The sequence below is a fragment of the Xenopus tropicalis genome, chromosome 7 (genome assembly GCF_000004195.4).
Source record: "Xenopus tropicalis strain Nigerian chromosome 7, UCB_Xtro_10.0, whole genome shotgun sequence".
Classification (NCBI taxonomy): Eukaryota; Metazoa; Chordata; class Amphibia; order Anura; family Pipidae; genus Xenopus; species Xenopus tropicalis.
Genome location: NC_030683.2, coordinates 10,632,172 through 10,638,238, shown reverse-complemented (window position 1 = coordinate 10,638,238; position 6,067 = coordinate 10,632,172).

Sequence of the window (6,067 nt, the reverse complement as noted above, 5' to 3'; positions counted from 1 at the left end):
GGTTTCCCCACCAATTGTTAATATCATTGTGACTGATTTGTTCATTGTTCAGAGATGGATGTTAGAATTAAGCAGATTAGTTTAAAAGACATTTCTCACAGGGGAGGTACCAAGACAAAGATTTAACAGCATATTTAATAAAGAGTGAAATGAAAACTCTATCAACAAATCAACTCTAACAAATTCCTCGAATAGAATCCAAAAGTATATTTCAATAAATTAGGATATGTGTGGGGTTACACACAAGTCTTTTGCTTTGATTATGATTCCCTGAGGCTGATGACCCCCCCTTATGTTTGCTGATAAATGTTTTGGACCAACCATGGTCCCCCTTGCATCTTGAATCCCTCACATTTTTACATCTTATGGGTGTCAGATACAGAAGGTAACAGTGGAGTTGGTTGTAGGGTACCCACAGTGCCCACAGTGCCCAAAGGTATTTAGTTATTCCACTGGATTTGTGGAAATAAGGGGAAAGGGGAAATCTTAATCTAATTAAACACATTATTGTTTTCCAAGAATGAGTGCCAATACTCCTAAAATGGCTGCTGGAGCAATAAATGAAGAGGATTCATGGAAACAAACGTCCATTGAAACCCACATTTTTCAAGTTTTAACAATACTTTCAACTCAAAAAATTTGGTATTTTCTCACATAAACTTGAAATTTACTTATGAACGATCCAAGCATTACCATGACATTTTATAAATACAACAATGATCGAGTTTATTTCAAATTTATACCATGTCGACTTTATACAATTTTCAAGGCTAGAGTAAAATGAGATTTAGTAAATGTGCCCCTAAGTGTATATGTATAGAGCATGAGCTGACAGGAACAAATTAAAACACATTTGTTCCTATCAGGTTTGGAGGGTGCCAATCCTTCATCAGACACTTTCACCAGGTGGAATATAGGTGGAAAGGCCAGGGTCTGCTGGTGAGCTCTATATTCTAGAAAATGAGCTGATCATTCTGTACTTGTTAATGAATTCCCTTTGCCACACTTGTTATATAAACTGGGTTCCTAAAGAGACTGGTAGATTGGTAAGTATAGGTTTGTGGGTGCTGGGTTTACTTGGAAGGGTTGAACTTGATGGACTCTGGTCTTTTTTCAACCTTATGTAACTATGTAATGATGTAACTGGCAGACTCTGTGCCACTGCATGGAACAACCTTCTGCTCCACAGACATAGCAAATATAAGAAAAACCTGACTTATGTATTTGTATGATAAAAGAAACTTGAGAATCACAAGGTTAGAATTTTAGTAATTAATGGATAATAATGGTTATTGATGAAACAGGTTTAATAAAGGCACAAAAAAAACATAATCTGACGGCACAGTTTTAAAACAGTTCAAATTTCTTTTCTATTTACACAATGCTTTGTTTTAATCACTGAAAATGAAATGACATTGTCAACAGAAAAGGAAATGTATGTATAGTACAATTGTGGCATTTACAACAGACTTTCTTGACATTAAGTCAGGGGTGACCATTTCAGGATACAAAACGCAAATCATAAAAATAAATCCTGCTGTCTGGGTGCTACCTACATACATTTGGTGAGTTTGCTTACTACACTGGGCCTCAAGTATGTTGGGGGTCACCCCTGTACTTACAATAGTTTTTTGGGTAAATGATCAGCCTCCTGGACAGTTGAAAATAAGTACCAAACTATGTTTGCCAGAAATGAATGCAGTGGTCAGTGAGAGACATATTAACTAACCTATTCTCTCACTCTATAAACGTTATGCCAATTTGTGCTTGTGCAAACACTTATGCAATGAACTGGCCATCAAACAGGTAGGACAGAGGGAGTCCTGGCACTGTACTAACCTAGGAGTAGGAGTAAGGCTACCATTAATGGGCAACAGTGCATAAACACAAAATAAGTGTTTTCTCTACTCAAACAGAACAGGGACAGAACAGGGAGTAACTCCATCTATCATTGTTCTACTTATATTTGCTTCTTACGCAGAAAGAAAAACCTGAAAAAAGGCCTTAGAAAGTCACGAAAAATATTTTGGGATTCCTAATCCTGTGTGTAATAAAGTGTGTTCCCTTTGTACTAAGCTGATGAGAATATGAGGTGCATACATAATGGCAAAAAACTTAGAGGTCAAAGTCTCAAGAGAGAAAGACTCCCAGTCATTAACAAGAAACACTTCAGGAGATGAGCAGATCTCAAAAATGGGACCAATGTAAGAAAAGAACTAAGATCAACATATATTTTATAAACTACATTGGTCAAGGGAACTGATAATGCACAATAATGTTCCACGAAGAGTTTCCATTACTGACCTCTGGTGTAAAGACAAGTTTTTTGGCCAATAGAATCAATAAAAAAGTTTACAGGAATACTTTTCCCTAGAGAGGTATTTATGAAACATTTTACAAAACACTAAGAATATATTTATAAAATAATTAGCTAATAATTGTGTATTCTCAAATGAATTCCCTTTGTCTCACTGGTTATATAAACTGGGTTCCTAAAGAGACCGGCAGACTCTGTGCCCCTGCATGGAACAACCTTCTGCTCCTCAGGCTGAGCAAAGACAAGATCTATCTGATAAAGGTAACTGTATGATAAAACAAATACTTTGCAATATAAGAGAAATGAATGATTATAGTGTAGGTAAGTAATGGAGGGCAGTATGTGTTCATGAGAAGCTTTACCTTGATTATTATTTTTCAATAAATAATAGATGTAAGCCTATGAAGATTCTCATTCATCCAGGTCATGATATACAGTATCTAGTAGAATTAAGTCTAAAACAACTGGACTTTTCTGAGTTTTTCTTGAAAACGTTTCACCACTCATCCGAGTGGCTTCTTCATTTCAAATGACTGGTAGGCAATTCCCCGGTATTTAAACTCTTGATGGTAGTAGAGTCACCGACATCCAATCACAATGGTTCCATTGAACTTGTTCAGTTAGGTGTTGGCTGAAACTGACAGGTGTAAGAAGGTATGATCCAATCACAATGGTACCAAGATTCTCATTGATGAAGGTGTTAATCCTTCAAAGTACATGACTGCTGAGTACATGCTGACTATTTTTGTTGACTGTAAAAAATAATTTTAGTATTTTAATGCTGTAAGACAGAATTGTATTGTCCTAACAGGCTTAATAAATGCAAAAAGGAAAATATGCAGTGGAAGAAATCTACAGTCCTATTGTCCAAGTGGTTTTTTTTTTCTTTTTCACACAGTTTGTTAGAATTGTTGTTAGAACTGACTGATAATGGAGTAAAGAACATTTTTAGCAAATATGTGTGTGTGTGCCCAGTATATAAACTCCAACACAAACCATTTTTAGAAATATATTTAGCATTTTTGGGACTTTTATTGATAAGAGTTTCTACATTCTGTTCTCATTGGGTTCAGAAATAATACAGTGCACAAATCTGTACCATTTTGCAATTTTTTTTCTGACATAAGCGCAAGATTTCTGCCCCACACACCCCCAAACTATCAAAACATAGAGATATTTTTCAGTTACAGACAGAGCTGGACCTGTTATATACAGGATAAATTCTCCTGAACATAAATAGGAACTAATGGTTTGTATAAATTAACCACAAACGTATAAAAGTAACTGACACCAATGTTCTTTCTCAGATTTTGAATGGAGTGAAGGTTCTACAAACCATATTGTTTCACAGCTATTCTATGACTCTTTTGCTCACATTGGGATTTTCATGTATTTTTCATGGTGCCGGTGGGGGAGTTACTCAAATACACTGAGCTGTGATAAATACTCACAGAAGGGATAAGGCTCCTGTCCTGAAGATCTGAGCTCAGAAGCTGAAGCAGTGGTACCTGCCCATGTCTGCAACATTCACTAACAGGATCAGTTGGGTTACCAGCAATGTCCAATAGTATATAAACATAAAATGTCATTTCTGGAATACAGATGGTGGGTATGCTACTTATATCATTATATATTTACATATTTGATATATTTTTACTATAGTTTACTCCCATACACAGGAAAGAGAACTTGAACACATGGTATCAGAAAGTAAAGAAAATGTTTCAGGATTCATCATCCAAGGGTTCTCTGATACTCCTGAGCTTCATATCTCTCTTTTTGTGCTATTCCTTGGAATCTATCTCATCATTCTGCTGGGAAATCTCATCATATTCTTAGTCATTTCATGCAATCCTCACTTACACACCCCCATGTACATATTCTTGCAGAACCTTTCACTCATAGACATTTCTTTCTCCTCAACTGTTTTACCTAATTTGCTACATATTCTTCTCACTCAACAAAATAACATTTCATTCTTGGGGTGTATGACTCAGATGTTTGTTTTTTTGTCCTTGAATTGCAGTGAATACTTTCTCCTGACGGCCATGGCATATGATCGTTATGTTGCCATCTGTGATCCCCTTCATTACATTGCCCGAATGAGCAGGAAACACTGTGCTGGGCTTATAACTGCAGCATTCACTGTTGGGTTTGGTGAAATAGTCAGTCCCGTTGTACTTATATCTAAACTATCATATTGTGCTTCCCGTCTTATTAACCATTTTTTCTGTGATGCTACACCATTGCTAAAACTTTCCTGCAGCAGCACTTTTAGTGTGGAACTTTTAATTTTCATTGAAGGGATATTGCTGGTTTTCATTTCCTTCCTCCCTACTCTGATCTCATACATATTTATCATCTCTGCTATCCTGAAAATACAATCCTCAGAGGGGAGACAAAAAGCCTTTTCTACCTGTGCTTCTCACCTGGCCTGTGTGATAACCCTTTATGGGACAGTACTTTGCCTGTATATGAGACCCACCACAAGTTATTCTGTAAAAAGAGACAAGTATTTCTCACTGCTGTACATTGCCCTGGGCCCTGTGCTAAATCCTCTTATTTACACACTGAAAAATAGAGAATTTCAATCTTCCTTTAATAAAGCAAAGCAAGGAATGTTAGCTTTTTTTTATTCTAGATAGGTGTTAGCTAATACAAGTCAATAAGATTTCAATCTGAACATGATAGTAATAGTGCAATGCCAGAGAGGGAGACATAGTTTTAGCAACCAGTGATATACTGTAGGTGAATGTGAGAAAATGATGGCTTGCTTGCCCTAACCTTATTAACTGATTGAAGGTTTCAGTTACAGAATTTTCCAGATTGGTACCACTTGTGGAGAGAAGAAAATCCATAGACTTAATAGATGGAGAAATCCAGTTAGAGCTCTTTTCATGCAAATAAAATTTACATTATTGATTCTGACTCTACTGATGTAATTTTTTCAGTGCTTCCTCCAAGTACTAATAATCAATATCAGAATGCCTTCAACTCTGTAAATAGAGACCTATACAGGTATGGGATCCCTTATCTAAAAGCCCATTATCCATAAAGTTCTGAATTGTGGGAAGGTCATCTCCCATAGAGTCCATTTTAATCAAATAATTCAGATTTTAAAAAACTTCTAAGATCTACTAAGTTATAATGTCAGGATCAGTCAGGATTCGATCACTGCTTGTTATGTTCCTGGCAACATGTACTTACCTCTTGAGCGACTGGAGGCATTTTGGGCCAATTCTGACTCTCTTGTTTGTCTTCTACTTTTTTGTCTGCTCCCTTTCCTCCGCCCACCTCATTATCCTCATGTGTTTCCCATCTTCTAATCTTGACCCTTTATAAACCTGTCCCTGACCATTGCCCTTTGCTTGGTCATTAAGTTGTTTCCTGTGACCCTGCTGCTGTGTTCCTTGTTCTTGTGTTTTTTCTCATTATCCCCTTCTGGTTCCAAGCTCCAGATTCTGAATCTTGTTCCTGCCCTTGCCCTGTTCCTGTTCCCTGGTGCCCTTCCTTGTTCTGCTCTGATTCCCCGGTTCCAACCTTGGCCTGTCCTCAACTTCAAGTGTGTATATCCATTGTGTTACTGACTTCAATATGTTTATTAAAGTTCCTTTCACTAATCATCATGGCCTCTGACACCAGTCCTGTGGTATATGGTTACACTTCGGGTTACCCAGTCTTCAGGCTCCCAACTTCCTGGTACTCCACGGCATCTCCTCAGGGAGATCATGACAGAATGACCAAGCCATA